Source organism: Haematobia irritans, chromosome 5 (genome assembly GCF_050003625.1).
Source record: "Haematobia irritans isolate KBUSLIRL chromosome 5, ASM5000362v1, whole genome shotgun sequence".
NCBI classification, from domain to species: domain Eukaryota; kingdom Metazoa; phylum Arthropoda; class Insecta; order Diptera; family Muscidae; genus Haematobia; species Haematobia irritans.
The window spans coordinates 173,060,247-173,077,900 of record NC_134401.1 but is presented as its reverse complement, the minus strand read 5'-3'; positions in this window follow the sequence as shown (position 1 = coordinate 173,077,900).

Here is a 17,654-nt window from a genome sequence, read left to right as displayed (position 1 = left end):
AATCCTAACCTCAAAAGAATCACCCTTTATAAGCAATTTTATCTTCAATAAAAGACATGTTTTATTAATATATTGAATATATTTATTAAGAATCAACAGCATCGAATCTCTTTGAAATATTAGTTTATTATTCCACTATTTCCAATTTCCGTGTGATATTATCAACTGTAAAACGCACTTTTTCTTCTTCTTGTACTTTTCACTTTTAATAAGTTGCTGCCTAACGATTTTGTCCTCCTTTTACAATTTCAATACCTACAAATATAAAAAATCATAAAACATTTTTGTTGCAAAAGGTTAGCGTCACTGAATATTACCTGATAATTGAAGATTCCAAAATGAAGACAAATGAAAGGGTTGTTATTCTGCTGGTGTTTTCTTTCTTTATACACTATCACGAACATTGATAGATTTATTTAAAAAAACGAAAAGTTTTCTCACTAATTTAAAATAACAAATATTTTATATATTTTATTTGTTATTTATTATATTATTTTACCATATTATTTTTTAACAATCTCTCCGTATACCAAAACAACGCGATTCCAACTAAAAAAACAACCGACGCGAAAATATATCGATTACACTACGAATGAACTAAAATATTTTTCTATGCCGAGTGTTGTTCGTATGTATGAAAAACTTTCTATTATAAAGGAAGTCGCAATTATCATTTTATAAGAAATTTTACTAATTTTGAGGAAACTTAGTTTTAGTTCGGTTTTTGTTTATTTTTACGAATGCTTTGTTATCGGTGAATAAAATTTTCTTTTTCAGTAGTAAATTCTTATACCCAGCGAAGAAAATAGTATGAGTAAAATTCCATGCCTTATTCTAGTTAATGAACTATTCTTAACTGCTTACTGTTTAGGATTTTTTTACTGAAACGAGTAAATTTTATTATTTTTCACAAAAATTTACCTTAATGGAAATAAAATGGATAAACTATATTGATGAAAATTTTTCCTTTAGTTTCGAAGGCACTTTTTTCTGGGTGCCGTTACCAATGTACTACGCTACAGTAAATTGTTCTTATGATAATCTTGCCCGAGGCGGTTAGGCGAAATACATTTCGTACCACCCTCGAAAATCCAAAATATTTTAATGTAAATAAATTAACTGGCCCATATCTTTTATATGTGATCACAAAATTTTCATTTGGATTCATTTTTATTTTCAATAACTACCACTACTATATTTAAATCATATACAAGATTATGACAAGATTTATTTTCCTAGAAAATGCCATGATACGTAAAAATGAAATTTCTCTTGACATGGGGCAAATCATTTTTGAAAGGCATAGATATAATATATAGGCAGCCTTGGCTGATTAAAATAGGTCACGTATTTTCCAGAGCCTTGACACTGAAAGTAAACTGAAAGGCGAAATGTTTTATTTTTAGATATATATTCCACACCTGTTTAACTGTTAAATATCATTGATCGCTCTTACATAAATTACATATATGCCTCTATTTTACAAATTTCAAAATGAAGTAGTCCAGAAGAGATATATTAAGGGGTTTATAAGAATAAGGCCTAGTTAAGATTTCTTCTAGGAATGTAAAAAATCTGCATTTTGAATAGAATTTTTATTTTAAGGTGGGTATTAAGTTCGAGTTTAGCCGCTAAAAACGTCATTTTTTCACGATTACTTAATCCATTTTAAGGAATACAAACTTTGTGAAAATTTGCTTTGGGCTTTTCCCCATCAAGTTATAATAAAATTTCCAACAAATATGTATAATTTCATGCATTTTTCTTACTGATTTAGATTTCACTTTAGCGATTTTAGCGGCTAAACTCGAACTTAATACTCACCTTTAATTTGCATATTTGAGATATTCAAGCGGGTTTGGACAAAGTCGGACATTACTATACCTAGAATCGAACAGCCATCAATGATAAATCACAAAGTTGAATTACTTTGTTTATGTGTGTGCGTAACAAAACCCATTATTAAATTGATGATTAAATTTAACTCATTTATTGGAAAAAATTATTTAAAAAAATAAATGGTACACGCAGAGAAGGAATATGATCACCCCAAATGTTACTTTTTCACGGAAAACATGTGGCATGTTTGTCATAACCATGTTCTTTTCTCGCAAATGATGTATCTTATTTCGGAAAGCATGTTATGTTTGGCGAGAAAAGAATATTTTTGCGACAAAAATGCTACATGGTCGCTGTGAAAAAGTAACATGGTGCTCTTGAAACATGTTTGATGTGATCATATTCCTTCTCTGGGTGTGTGTAGTTACAATATAGGGCATCTTTAGGAGAACATTTTTGAAAGTGCTTTTAAAATCGTGCCTTTAGAAGAACTTCCAATTTTTTTTGCTGGGTAGTTAGTACAATGACAAACTACAATACAAAAACAAAAAATGGTATTTGGTACAATTTTTAAGATATACTTAGGATAATGAAAATTTCATTGAAATCAATTTCATGAAAATACATGATTAATATCAGTTATGTTATGAATCTTTTATATTTCATTAATTTTGCCACATTTTGAATTCAAGTATTCTCTTAAATACTTCGCAAAATCATCTTTATGGAAGCCTATCGCAATAGGAGAAGCGAAAATATAGAGGCCTCAAAATCCTCATATTTTACCACTGGATTATGTGTAGTTTTTTTTGTCTGAGAATATTTTCTGAAGACTCTCATCTCTCTACCCTCTCTTATGAGCTCTCTAAACTATTTTCATTTCTCTGTTTACAAATGAAAACCCAAAAGAAACGTTTGCTATAAAACATGTCATCATTGTTCCCATTCGACTGATTGCACTTCCCACCAACCATATGATTTCCTTCCGAAAGCAAACAAAACGGGCTAAAAAAGATAAAAAGAAAGCACACAGCGCAAAAAATACCATAGAACAAAGGAACAAACAAACAGCTATCGGAAGGACAGACATGTAGAAGAATACGTTTATATTTTCATTTGTTTTGTTCACTTCTACATCCGTTCCTTGTTTTTATTTTCTATGGATACGTCGACGTCTGCGCTAAAGCGTGCGTGCATGAATGGCCTAGCCTTCTATCCAGCAGATATACACAATACATTCAACCATACACATTCACGATATATTTATCCACAAAATAAATATGTATGAATAGAACACTTCTGATGGTTGACATGCTAAAGACCATAACACCCTTTTGTATAAAATGCCCGATTTCAATTTGTAAGGGGTTGATAAATATGAAATAGTTTTGTGAAATAAGGCAAAAATTGCATTTCACCACACATAGCTCTAAGGAAAATCAGTATTATTCATAAAAAAATCATATTATCATGATAGACTATATGTTTATGTATGTATACCCTACAATATTTCTAGCACCATTCTTGCGATATCACAACTAATGCTTTCCAAACTTTTTGTCGTAAAACTTCCAGAGTACAGTCTCTGATAGATATCATTTCCAATACTCTTTTTCTTCTCCCTGAATAGTTGTTTTCTCTCTCACTCTCAAATTTCGTATCAGTGAATTTAAATTAATTGTTTATGTGTCTGTGTTAAATTTTAGCAAGTTGTGAACAATTTTATATTTTTGGCGGTTCTATTTACCATCACAAAAAGAGACGGTTATTGTGAAATTTTCAGAAATATAATTTTTGTTTTCTAAATATAAACGTTATTAACTTTTGGTTATACTGGAAGTATTCGAAATTTTTTTTATCATTAAGTTCAAATGTATTACAAAATGTGCAGAACTTTGTTTAGCCTGTACAATATTTTTAGTCATATTTATTTTAAAAATAAAAGAACAAACGCTTCATAACATCAACAAAAGATCGATTTATTTAAAAATATGACAACCAATAAAAGTATGTAAATACAATAACGAATGACTTCCGATAGATTTTTATTTTTACAATATTTGGCAGACGCGTACTTGCAACTCTTCAATTTAGTAACATGGCGTAATGCAGCTCCTCACCAGTGAAAGCACTATTTAAATGAAAATTAGGTGTGTGTTTTGGATTTTATCACCATCTATGGCAATGACGCTTAATTATATCATGATTAACAGATACATTTTTATCGTAGCAGATTTTTGGTTATTTGAAATAAAAAATATTTCCCGGCTATATGACCATTATAGATATGGTGTTAGGTTATTTTGAATTTTATCCAAGAATACACTATATGGGGATGCATATACATACACACCACAGTACGCCCATATTGCGCACAATTCCAAAGTAAAGAAGAACACAATATACAATGCTGTAGTACCGGCGTATGGAGTTTGCTCACAGTTACTCTGTAGTACGTAGTGCTCGATATACGCGACATGTAAGTCTTTCTGTCGCTGCTGTTGAAGTATCTGTCGCCTGAGTCGTATTCCTTAATAAAGTTTCGTGTTGGCTGTGATGATATAGCAAGGCGTTCGTGTTGGTTCTTTTTATTATTGTTTTGTCAACAACATTGCCTGCTCCATAAAGAGAGGAGAGCTTGATTAGTTTTAATGAATGAAATGAATTCGATACAGATACAATTCAATTGAATTCAACTGAACTTAGCTCTACTGAAAGTGAAGTAAAGTGTGTGCTGGTGACGTGAAGATATAACAAACGAGGCAGAATAGATAGATTCAAAACAGTAGCGCCGATGCCTAAGGCAACAGTATAGCCATCCATCTAGTCAACAGTTATTCATCCCATACCATCCTATAATATGCCATTCCCCAATATCCAATGTCCACCACCAAACAGCTGAACCCCATTTGAACCAAATGTCAAATAATAGTCAAACAAATCGTAAATAAAAACAGCATCAAAGTCAACAAGAAATTAACAACAAACACAAACGCCGCCGCCGTCGCATCGCGCAAACTTTTGTATTTTAAAGAAGCAAAAAAAAAAATTGATCTCGATCTTTATCGTTCGCTCGTTTGCTCGTTCGTGCATTTATGACTTTAATTTGAAAATTCTTAATAATTAAGAACAAAAACCACAACAACAACAAAACAAAAGCAATAACAACGAATTACGTTCGATATGAAATTAACAGAAAATTTCACAATCCATACTGCCATTCATCGCCCCAGTAAATAAACGAATTGTAATAAAAACATAATTAAGATCTACTGTCAAACGGCCAAAGAAAAACACAAAGTCAGAGTACAAAAAAAAAAAAATATATATAAATTCTCAAAACAGTCTCACGAAAATAAGGAATAAAAAAAAGCAAATGATACTATGGTGTTTCAATTAATGTTTATTACTTTTTAATAATGATGATGATAATAATAATAATAGAACATTAGCCATTCTATATCTCAGTGTGTTTGTACAGTTTGTGACAAAATATCTATGAATGTTTGAATTATTAATCCAAATACTTGGAGTCCGCTCTTCTTTTTGTTCTACTTACCGATGGGATACATCTGGTGAAGTAAAACTGATGAGCCATCATTTTTCATCTACAGTTGCAAAATATATAAAATCAATTTTTATTCTTACAAAAGTAACTAAATTACTTGAGGAATTATATTCATCACCTGATGCTCCACTATTAAATGCGAATGAATCATTACGAGTTGCTCGGGACATTAGAAATTATTCGAAATGTAAGTACTGCTACAAACAACAATAACAAGGCGAATTGTGTTGGAAACACTAACTTGCTTGATAAATACCTCATTATGCAAATTAGACATTACAAACAAATTGTTTGTAATCGTTTTTGGTGGTCGCTGCAAAAACTGAAACAATGAGTGTGAATGCTCATTGTCTGTCAATATGATACTTAATTCGTCAACAATTTGCTGAAAGCAAATTTTGTAGGATTTTATTATGCTCTGTGATTTTACTATAAATTCTGGATTTGTTATTGAGAAGAGTATATTGAATTTATGGGGAGAGAGAAAGAGAGAGAGAGAGAGAGTGGGAGAGTGAAAAACAAAGAAAATATATCCGTTAGGGGGTTGATCTGAGATGTTTACGTTATTCTAGAAAACAATTTACACGTGTATGTAATGGATGAATGCTTTAAGCACACCCGAATACGATTTCCAAAAGTTTTTTCCTAAAAGGTTGTCCAATCGTGATGCGAAGTTTTTATTGGGGGTTTGAGCTTGTTTATGCATTTGACATTAGATCTCTCTGCATAAATAGGGCTCCTATTTTGGTTTTTGCCGTAGAGTAATTGCGGAAATTTGACAGACTACAGATTGAAGGAACTTTGGATAGCTGATGCATATCGAAGAAAATCGTTTGCATTGTGAGAATATTTCAGAGTAGAATTCGATTGTTTAAGGATAATCCGAGAGATTGTTTCGTAACATAGAATTGCTGGTACTCAACGGATATTAAACACGGTGGCTCCCGTGGTGCAATATGAAGGACTATTTTCTTTAAAATAATGATCTTTTAATTAAAAGAAATTTTTATGTCATTCAATTTAGGACACATATATGGGAAATTTCCGTCCTTCTGTTAAAGTCGTATGTCTTTGAACTAAGGAAATGTTCCTTAAAGTTAAGAAAAACATTTTTGATTTAATGAAATCGCCTTTAAATTAATTGATATATTGAATCTTTAGATTTAAGATAAAAATGCTTCAAATATAGGCTAAGACTTGTTTTAAGGACTTTGCACTTTTCGTTTAAAAATTATTTTTTGGGAAATAAAAAAACATTTTTCATTTTGAAGTATCTTTTATTATTTCAATTTTAAAACTCTATTAGTATATCACAAAAAGAGAATGAGAACTGTATCCTAATTTTATTATTGCTCCTAGATATAAAACTAATATAGGTCCTAAATAAAAATTACCAAAATCCTTAAGAGAAGGTAAAATTCTTTGGATCCAAGTAAACTTTTTTTGAGTGCAGATGATGATAATCCCAAACACATTTCAAGACCATAATGTTACTTGTTCACGGGGGTTATATCCGAATAAAATCTGATGTCGCAAGCATGTTATGTTTGGCGAGAAAACAATATTTTTGCGACAAAAATGTTCTATTTTCTCCGATGTAAGATTATACTCCTGAAATATGTTCCATATTCATATGAGCAAGTGAAAGAGAATAATTTTCTTCGACAAGTGGTACCGCTTTTTCTTCCATTCATTGTCGAATATGTTTGGGGTGACAATAATGCTCCATGTTCACCATCTAAAAATAATATTTTACTCTGGAAACATGTTTGGGGTGATCATATTCTTTCTCTGGGTGGGTCAAGTGTATTCCTACTTTTTCACACTGTTTACTCGTATTGTGGAGGCATTACTTGTCGGACACGGAAAAAAAGGCATGTCCGGTGCCAAAGAATTTTTCTTTACATTATGAATTTTGGTATTGTTTCCGAGCCAATGAAGCGGAGATACGTTTAAGTAAGGATACCTTTAAGACACCAATCTCTTTTAAATTTTAGTTTTGGGTACTTGATTCTGCTTTTTCTTCATGTGATATGTGACAACTTAAACTTTCAAATTAAGATTCGAAATCAAGTAGAAATTATGATGTTTCAAGTAAAAATACAATAAGATGTTGAAATACATCTGCTATTTTTGAACGCTTTTTTGCTTTGTGGTCAAGGTACAAAAAGACAACAAATTTAAAGACAATAATTTTGAAGAAGAAGTTGACTTTAGTCAAACAAAATTTTCGTTCATGTTAAATATAATAAAATACTAAATACAATACAAAAAAACGTCGACTTTTCAATAAACGCAACAGTAAAATACGTGTCTTTTATAAAGTTGAAAAATTCGCTTTTTTAAAGTTTAATGAAAATCATAAGCTGAGTACTCGTACTATGTTCAGTTTTCAAGCTGAACACCAGCTTGTTTTCACGGTTATTTTTTTAAATTAATTAAGTTAGAAATATAAAATTAGTTGCAATCAATTCCTTGGATGTTTTCCATCCATTATTTGGTAAGACTTGATCAAAATATAATCGTCTTCATAAATATATTTGTACTTTTATTTTAGTGTTTTGGTGAAAAAATCGAACATAGTACTCACCTATAGATTGAAAATGGGATTGCAATCAGAATCGACAAGGGTGTTTTAATGATTACAATCCCTTTTTCAGTCTATGATTATGAGTAGAGTGGTTTCGCCTAGACTTTCTAACCATAAACATTTGCCATTTAGTTTGGTAATACTTTTTTCTTAATTAAAATGAATTTTTATCATTTCGCCCACGCGCATAGTTTTTCCTGCATCTTTCTGTAAATGCACATGCATACACTCAAAAAATTATTATTAATTCCTAAACTTTATTCTATACAAACGAACATTTTTTGCAGTTTTATTTTAGTCATATGTAATGTAATAAAAATTCAATATTCCAACAGACTTCATCCTCACCTACGTTGTACCCAAAAATACACAATATCGGAAATAATGTAATTTTACGTGCATTGCACACTTTTCCCAAGATTTCAGAAAAGTACAGCGCTTGTCCTGCACGAAATCGTAAACAGTTTTTGAATAATAGATTTTTATTTACGAAATTATTGTAACAAATTTTTTTTTGAACATTTCTATGAAATTCGAAACAAAAAAGTCCCAAACGTTTTATTTCTTTGCGTGTACGTTTTATAGTATATTTTTAAATTATATTTAAAAAACCAAATTTCAATGTCTTTTTTTGGCACCAGTGTCAACGTTCAATATAAGAATAAGGTATATTGCATGGATTTTTGTATTTCGGAGAGAAATGTGTTTCTATTCCCATATATGTGAAATCACCTAACGTCTAAACATTTAATTTTACAGAATATTTTTGTGTTCTCTTTCAATGCACTGCACAGTTCAATGAAGAGTTACAAAATATTGCTGGGAATATTAGCTGTGTTTTTTTGATAAGACATCTCGAAATTTTTAATAAAAGTTCATTTTTACTTGAGGATGAATCGCATCTGTAAAGCTTTTATATTGCCACGAAAGAAATATAAGAAAAAATTCTAATTTTAAGGTATGTTATATATTAAAAGTTTTACCATCATAATTCAAGATCACTTAGCCTATACATGCCATTGCGGACCATAGTGGTGAACATCTCTCTTTTCACTGAGTGCGATTTAATGTTTAGCTCGATAGAGTGATATTATGCGGGAATAATTTTTGTTGTTTTTGATCTCAGCTTAACTAAACTACAAGTGTAGCTTAACCAACAGAGGAAAAGTATGCTTGTCAAATTTATTTGGGCAAAGACTATAGACTGCAAGATGGTTGGATGTACAGCTGTTTCGGAATTACCACATTCCTCATTAGCATCCTCTACTTGCAACAAAACTATCAACCAATTATCAGAATAAATTCGGGTAGTTCACTCATCCCAAAGTGAACTACACTTGAACCTTCCGAAAAAAGGTTTCATAGTCGGCTACTGCCTAAACAAATTTGCAAGCATATCTATTTTCCTTTGTGATCGATTTGAATGTAGTTGGCTGGGTTTGTTTTTGAGCGTGCTTCCTCTATCTTCATTCGTTTTGTTTGTATAGTTTTTCTAATATCCTAGAATGCGCAAATATTTCTGCTTCCGCCACATGGTAAAAATAGAAATATCTATCTGGTTAAAATAATAACTGTAGCCGAGTGTCTGGCCCCGCCAACAAAAATGGGTCGGCTTTATCCTCTGGTCCAAAATGCTATGGATTACATACATATGTATCATGTAAACATGAGTCAAATAAAAAACATTTGTTTGATTTGGTCTTTATTAAACTTTGAAATAAGTAAACAACCGTTTATCATAAACAGACTCTTTTGGCAAACGAACATGGCAAACCATGTTCGTTTGTCTAAACTTACATTAAAAACTACCATGTTTCCTTTCCTGATATTGATGGTCACTGTATGGAAGGTACAATTTCTGGCCGATGACATTATTACATCCTATTTTTGTACTAAATCACCTGGAATAATTTTAGTATTACGATTCGCAGATATTGTATGGATTAGATCTCGACCGAAGCTTTGGTTTCGGCCAAAAATTGATAATAGGGCTTTGGCGTCAAGAGGCCGATTAACCGAGCCGAAGCTTTTTGAATAATTTATTTCATATTGAATTCATCCAATGTTGAATTTGTCTCAGTCAAAACTCCCAGTATAAATAAAATAAAAAAAATTCAAAATGTCTGTTAGTTCTAAAAGAATATTGTAATACATGCACTGAATTACCTTATATTGTTGTTTTTTATGCATTTGTTGAATAATATATTCTAATATTGAACGAAAACACTCCAATTACTAATTTCTTTAATTACTATTTTCAGGAAAAAAATCGGCTTCGTCCGATTATTGCTTGTTTTGACGAACATCGGCTTGGGTTTCAGCCAAAAAAGAAACGCTTCGGTCGAGTTCTAGTATGGATACTATGCATTAATGGAATTTGTTCTCCATTAATGCTGTTAAGATACAAAACAATTCCATTATTTAGTTTGCCGCTCAATTGTACGTAATACAGGCTGCGAATGAACTTTTTAGCTCAACCTTCGGAATTTTTTGTATTTTGATATTTTTCGATTATTGATCGTAAAATTTGAGTTTTTGGCATTAAAAGTGTCAATGTCATTGGGTGTGAGCATTGCTCTCAACCAAAAATTTATGAAGAAAGTGGATAAAAATAGACCGACACTACTTTGCAGAAGAATGCAGTACATTATTTTCCGCAGAGCTATACATTTATAATTTTCAGATTATTTTATTAACAAATGAGAGGTGTAAACATAAATTAAAATTAGGCATTTTTGAAGTAGATAGATTCTATAGAAATTTATAGTACGTTGTTACAGTATTTAAAATATGTACATTGTTGAAATGACAAGATTATGTCTTAATTTTTGTTATTGAGAACCTCTTAACCCTCTTGTTTAATGTATTTCTTCTTCTCCCATCAGATTATTTAATTAAGCTTAATATAACAAATTGAATTGAATTAAAATAGATTAAATTGTATTCTCAAACTTTCTGTATTTGTATTTCTTTATCTCTGATTAAGTTCCCAATATCCGTTAAGATGTAATAGATTAAAGGAAAATAATGTAATAGGTTAAAGGAGAAAATATTCTAAGTGGCAACTCTGTTTCTTTTTGTCCTTTTATTCTTTCGATCAAGTAGCCTGCGAGCTCACTTTCTACTTCCTCTTTCTCTATCCAGCCGTCGCCTAGGACACATCACTCTCCATCGTCTAATAAAACCTAAAATTGAAACCTAATCTCTCGAATAATCCCTGTTTTATTGTTCCCATATTAGGACATGTAAGTATCTGTTCTGGTTTAAATCCTAAAACCGTCAAAGGAGCATGAGCTCCATGCCAAAGTGATTTCTCTTTGTGTGAATTAGAAGTGCCATATCGGAGCCTATGTTTCGTCTACCAGGTGAAAGGTGATCCTCCTCTTCTCTTTTCGTCCATAACTCATCGCTGAAGCTAAGTTCATTTAAGTAATCTATCATTATAATCATCACCTCTAATGCCCGCCTTTAGGCTCGTTTCATTAAATCAGCAATCTTTTAGTAAAACGCACCTTAAGACAACAAAAATGAATAAAATAAAAAGAAAACTTTGTTAATTCAAGAGGCTTTACAGCATATACTGAATTTTACCGAATATTTTTGTTGTTGTTTAGTTTTCTTCCTTTTTGTGTCGTTAACATAGAATATTTAATCCGCTGGCAAAAATCGGGCATTAGAGGGTTAAGTAAAAGCCCATGGCATAATGTAATGACGTTCTTAAACCGCTGTATAGAGAAGTGCTTACAATTCATTCTTCATAAGGATCAATTATGATTTTTCAGTCTTATATAGTCTACTTGGGGATAGTTTATACATATGCAACGTTCCGAACGTAGGGATCCCTGTATATTGCATAGACAATTTTTTTCTCATATATTGTGCTGACAACTCATCGATATTCGATATTTACTCAGGGTTTATACCACTCACGAGATATAATGGATAGGTCAGTGTATTAAGGAGCTTTCAAAAACAAACCACTAACCGTTCGCTTGCTTCAATAATGTTGGTTTCGTGTATTTAAGGTTCATCACATAGCTTTAGCAGGCATAAAAACATTTAGAAACCATGGGTTACTTGAGATAGTGGTGGTGTGAGCGCTTTATTTTTGTGACAGATATTCGCTCATTCGCCAAGGGACGAATACTTTAAAGCTTGCACAAAAAGCCAATAATGTCGAAAACAAATAAAAAATAGTTCTCACTCGGATACAAAAGACTATAATGGCACCTCTTGGAGTTCGAGGTATACTTGTTGGTGGTATGGGTGCACATGTATTACCAAACGATTTGTTCGTTATCAATAATATTCTAGTTTACTCTCTTGTATGTACACAACATGACCGATCACATATGTGATGACAAAATTCCGTATCTCTTCTGGGCCGACGACATACACATGTAAACGCCATACACTGATTGTCAAAGTAAATCGGTAAACAATTTCCCTCAGCGATTGACTTCGTATTATGCATAAAATCGTTATCTTACTTCGCAATTGCGAACGTTCTTCACTGTGGGCGATTTAAAGTAAAAGAAATTCTGTAAGACCAGAACAACAAACACTGTATAGGAAATTTTAACTAAAGGGTGATTCTTTTGAGGTTAGGATTTTCATGCATTAGTATTTGACAGATCACGTGGGATTTCAGACATGGTGTCAAAGAGAAAGATGCTCAGTATGCTTTGACATTTCATCATGAATAGACTTACTAACGAGCCACAACGTCGAATTTTCAGTGAATGGGCCCTAGAAAAGTTGGCAGAAAATCCGCTTTTTTATCGACAAATTTTGTTCAGCGATGAGGCTCATTTCTGGTTGAATGGCTACGTAAATAAGCAAAATTGCCGCATTTGGAGTGAAGAGCAACCAGAAGCCGTTCAAGAACTGCCCATGCATCCCGAAAAATGCACTGTTTGGTGTGGTTTGTACGCTGGTGGAATCATTGGACCGTATTTTTTCAAAGATGCTGTTGGACGCAACGTTACGGTGAATGGCGATCGCTATCGTTCGATGCTAACAAACTTTTTGTTGCCAAAAATGGAAGAACTGAACTTGGTTGACATGTGGTTTCAACAAGATGGCGCTACATGCCACACAGCTCGCGATTCTATGGCCATTTTGAGGGAAAACTTCGGAGAACAATTCATCTCAAGAAATGGACCGGTAAGTTGGCCACCAAGATCATGCGATTTGACGCCTTTAGACTATTTTTTGTGGGGCTACGTCAAGTCTAAAGTCTACAGAAATAAGCCAGCAACTATTCCAGCTTTGGAAGACAACATTTCCGAAGAAATTCGGGCTATTCCGGCCGAAATGCTCGAAAAAGTTGCCCAAAATTGGACTTTCCGAATGGACCACCTAAGACGCAGCCGCGGTCAACATTTAAATGAAATTATCTTCAAAAAGTAAATGTCATGGACCAATCTAACGTTTCAAATAAAGAACCGATGAGATTTTGCAAATTTTATGCGTTTTTTTTTAAAAAAAAGTTATCAAGCACTTAACAAATCACCCTTTATAACGAAATAAATAATAAATTAAAAAAATACTTGACTCCCAAGATTATGATCTACTCTAAAGTTTTTTTGTTTTTTAAAGAAGCTGGATCTTTGGCTCGGAATCAATACCAAAATCCTTAAGGGAAGGTCAAAATCTTTAGAACCAAGTAAACTTTTTTGAGAGTATTAATGAAAATTTCTATTACGTAAAATATGTTTTATTTTCAGTAAAAATACTATGAATCGGGCGGTTCAGATTTGAATTGGGAGTCACAGTGGCGGCTACCCGTTGTATATGGTCTCAAAAATTTGTAAAATTGTAAAAATTATCAACATGGAGTCTACGGTAGATAAGGCAATTGTCCAAGACTTTTTTGCAACTTTGAACTACGGCTACACAGTTGGTAGAAAATTTACTAAAAATTTTTTTACTGTTTGTTAGAATAGTAGAATTCTTGATGTTTTGGAATATTTTTCAAAATTTTTCTATTAAAATAAACTTTTGACAAAATTTTATATAGAAAAAACTTTGACAAAATTTGCTATACAAAAAATTTTGACAAAATTTTCTATAGAAATAAAACTTTGACAAAATGTTGTATAGAAATAAAATGTTGACAAAATTTTGTCAAAGTTTTTTTCTATAGAAAATTTTGTCAAAAGTTTATTTTAATATTTATATGAAATAAAATTTTGACAAAATTTTCTACAGAAATAAAATGTTGACAACATTTTCTATAGAAATAAAATTTTCTCTTCGTTTTGTTTTGTTATTGTTGGTTTTGCTCTTTAAGCATTGTTGTTGTTTTTTTATTTCAGCTTAAAACCATACATTGACTAAACTACAAGTGTAGCTTAACCAACAGAGGAAAAGGCATAGGAAAGAGATATGTTTGTTTCGAATTTATTTCGGCATAAGCCGGCTATCATACAAAACCTTTTTTCGGAAGGTTCAAGTGTGGTTCATTGTTGGGTTTAATGAACTGCTTGAATTTATTCTGATACTTGGTTGATAGTTTTGCTGCAAGTAGAGGATGCTGATGAGGAATGTGGTAATTCCGAAACCTGCGTCCATCCAACCATCTTGCAGTCTATAGGGCTTTGCCCAAATAAATTTGACAAACATTCTTTTCCTCTGTTGGTTAAGCTACACTTGTAGTTTTATGGTTTTAAGCTGAAATAAAAAAACAACAAAAATTTTGACAAAATTTTCTATAGAGATAAATATTTTCTATAGAAGTAAAATGTTGATAAAATTATGTTGACAAAGATTATTTTGTTTAGTAGTTTGTTGGTAAAATTTTCTCCGAAATTTAATAGATTATTTTTGGCTCGCAGCCGTGTTTTGAACTCTAAAAATCCTTCATATTGTTACGTTTTTATATTTAGGCGTTTTTAATTACCCGACAATTAAAACACAGTTCTTTTAAATAACGACAATCTACAATTTATTTACTATGACTTCACACTTTACAATTCGTTCACACTGAAGTTATTCGTTTGACGCTTTAATTAAGACTCACTCGTTAGCAGCATGCGAGCGCTTTTATATATGACGGTGTGGCAATACGAGAACATTCTGGTAGCACTACAATATTCTGGCAACGCCAGAACATTCTTAGACAATGCTAGAAGGATCTACGACCATTAAGTAATTCGTCTGGTGGCTGCCAAACACATACACACTCACATAGATATATGCTCGCATTACTACAACAACAATGACAATAGACAATGAGATGAAATGAGAAAGCAAAATAACAAAGCAAAGGGGTTGTTATTCTATGAGAGAGTAAGAACTAACATTTCGGTAAGCAAACAAAAGAACATAAAAGAAATTCAGGAAAATACTAGAAAATGAATAGATGATTCCAACAAGTGATAGCGAAATTTTATCGTTACAATTTGAAATTTTAAATTAACGGAAACTAAATAAACTTATATCTATAATTATCAAATTCGTAACACTGCCTCCCGCTTAAGCCTGTTCGTCCCGAACAGGCACAGAACCTGTTCCGTAAGGAGCCAATCGTTCCAGATGTACAACTTTCATCTTTGATCTAGGGCTGTCGTCCTTCTGAATCCGGTATACAACATCATTGATCTTCTTGATGACTTTGTATGGGCCTTCCCACTGTGTTTGCAGTTTAGGACACAATCCTTTCTTTCGTGGCGGGTTAAATAGCAGAACCAATTCTTCTTCTTGGAAGCCCTCAGTATTTACAGCACGATCGTATCTCGCCTTCATTCTGTTGCTGACCATTTTTATTTTGTTGCGCACTGATTCGTGAACTTCACCGAAAGTGTTTGGGATGTCGTTTCTGTTTTCTTCCATGGCGAGCTCATTAGGTTTAGCACCGAATATCAGATCACCAGGCAACTTCAACTCAGTTCCGAATAGAACATTGGCCGGTGTTCGAGAGGTGGAATCATGAATGGCAGATCTATACGACAGCAAAAACTTTGGTATATGCTCGTCCCAGTCCCTCTGGCCGTTGTCCACTACTTTTCGAAGATGTTCCTCCATAGTGCGATTAAACCTTTCTACCATGCCATCGGATTGTGGATGTAATGGCGTAGTCCTCGTTTTCTGGATACCAAGGGATTCACACATCTCTTTGAATATGGCCGATTCAAAATTTCTTCCCTGGTCTGAGTGAATCTCGGACGGCACACCGTAGCGACATATCCAGTTTTTGTTGACCACATCCACAATCGTTTTTGCCTCTTGGTTTGGAATTGCATACACCTCCGGCCATTTGCTGAAGTAATCCATGACCACAAGGACATAACGGTTTCCAGAATCACTTACTGGGAAAGGGCCTGCCACGTCCATTGCTATTCTTTCAAACGGGGCTCCTGGTCTATATTCTTGCATAGGACCTCGACTTTTCCTTGTTGGACCTTTCGCCTTCATGCACTTCTCGCAATTGGCTACCCATTCAGCAATTGATTTCTGGCATCCAACCCAGTAGAATCGTTGCTTCACTTTCTCGGCGGTTTTGGTTATTCCCAGATGACCTCCACTGGGACCATTATGGAACTCCGCCAAAACATCTCTTATTTTGGAATCTGGAACGATGATCAAATTTCGGTTGCTCTTGCCATCTTCGCTTTCCCATTTACGTTGCAGGGATCCATTGACTAGAACTAAACTATCCCATTGAGCCCAGTATGCTTTCATAAGTGGACTTTCGGCTGCGATGTCTTTCTTGCTGGGTTTCTTATTTTCTTGTTTTGCCGAAATAATTTTTCTCAGAATGGGATCTTTATGTTGCTCTGTTGACCAGTCTGTGCCAGATTCGATGTGTAACTGTCTGACATTTACAACTGTCTCCTTTGGTTCAGCCTTCGAGTAGCGTCTGCTTTCTACATTGCAATGCCGTCGTGTCAAGGCTTGATCAATAACTTGTTTGCCAGCTTTTCTATTATCCGCAAAATTTGAATTTGAGTCGCTTGGCTTTGTGGTCGCCTTCTTCTGATTATTGTTTAATGGAGATGGCGAGATTGACCCCGACGTTTTACGCCACGCTTTACATTCCCGGGAAAGATGTCCAGCCTTATCACAGTTATAGCATTTCATTCTAGATTTATTTGCTTGCTGCTTCATTTCTTGCATTATCTGCTTTAGAGCCTCTTTTACCAATTCAATGACCGATTTCGATTCTTCACACTCGGTCTCTACTCTGCGTTCTTTGTGAATTTGAGGCCGTGCCAGCAATCTCGCAGTCTCTTGTACAAGTGCAAATGTTACTGTTTCTGTGAATGTAGCTTTTTGTGCGGCATATGTTGCACATTTTATCTCAGGGTCTCGAATGCCATTCACAAAGGTCTCAATTTTGATGCGGTCCACAAGTGGGTGACTCTCTCCTGGGTATGTCAGTAGCACCAACCGCTCAACTTCTGTTGCAAAGTCTTGTAGAGTCTCGTTTGATTTCTGGACTCTACCTCTTAATTCCATTCTAAAGATGTCTTGCTTGTGCTCTCCACCATACTTGCGTTGAAGCGCCGCTATTACTTCATTATAGTTATTTCTAGAAGCAGCGGGAATGCTTTGTATCACATCAGCAGCATTGCCCTTTAATGCCAATAGAAGTTCAATTGCTTTATCATCGTCATTCCACAAATTTCTAGAAGCAACCATTTCGAATTGGAA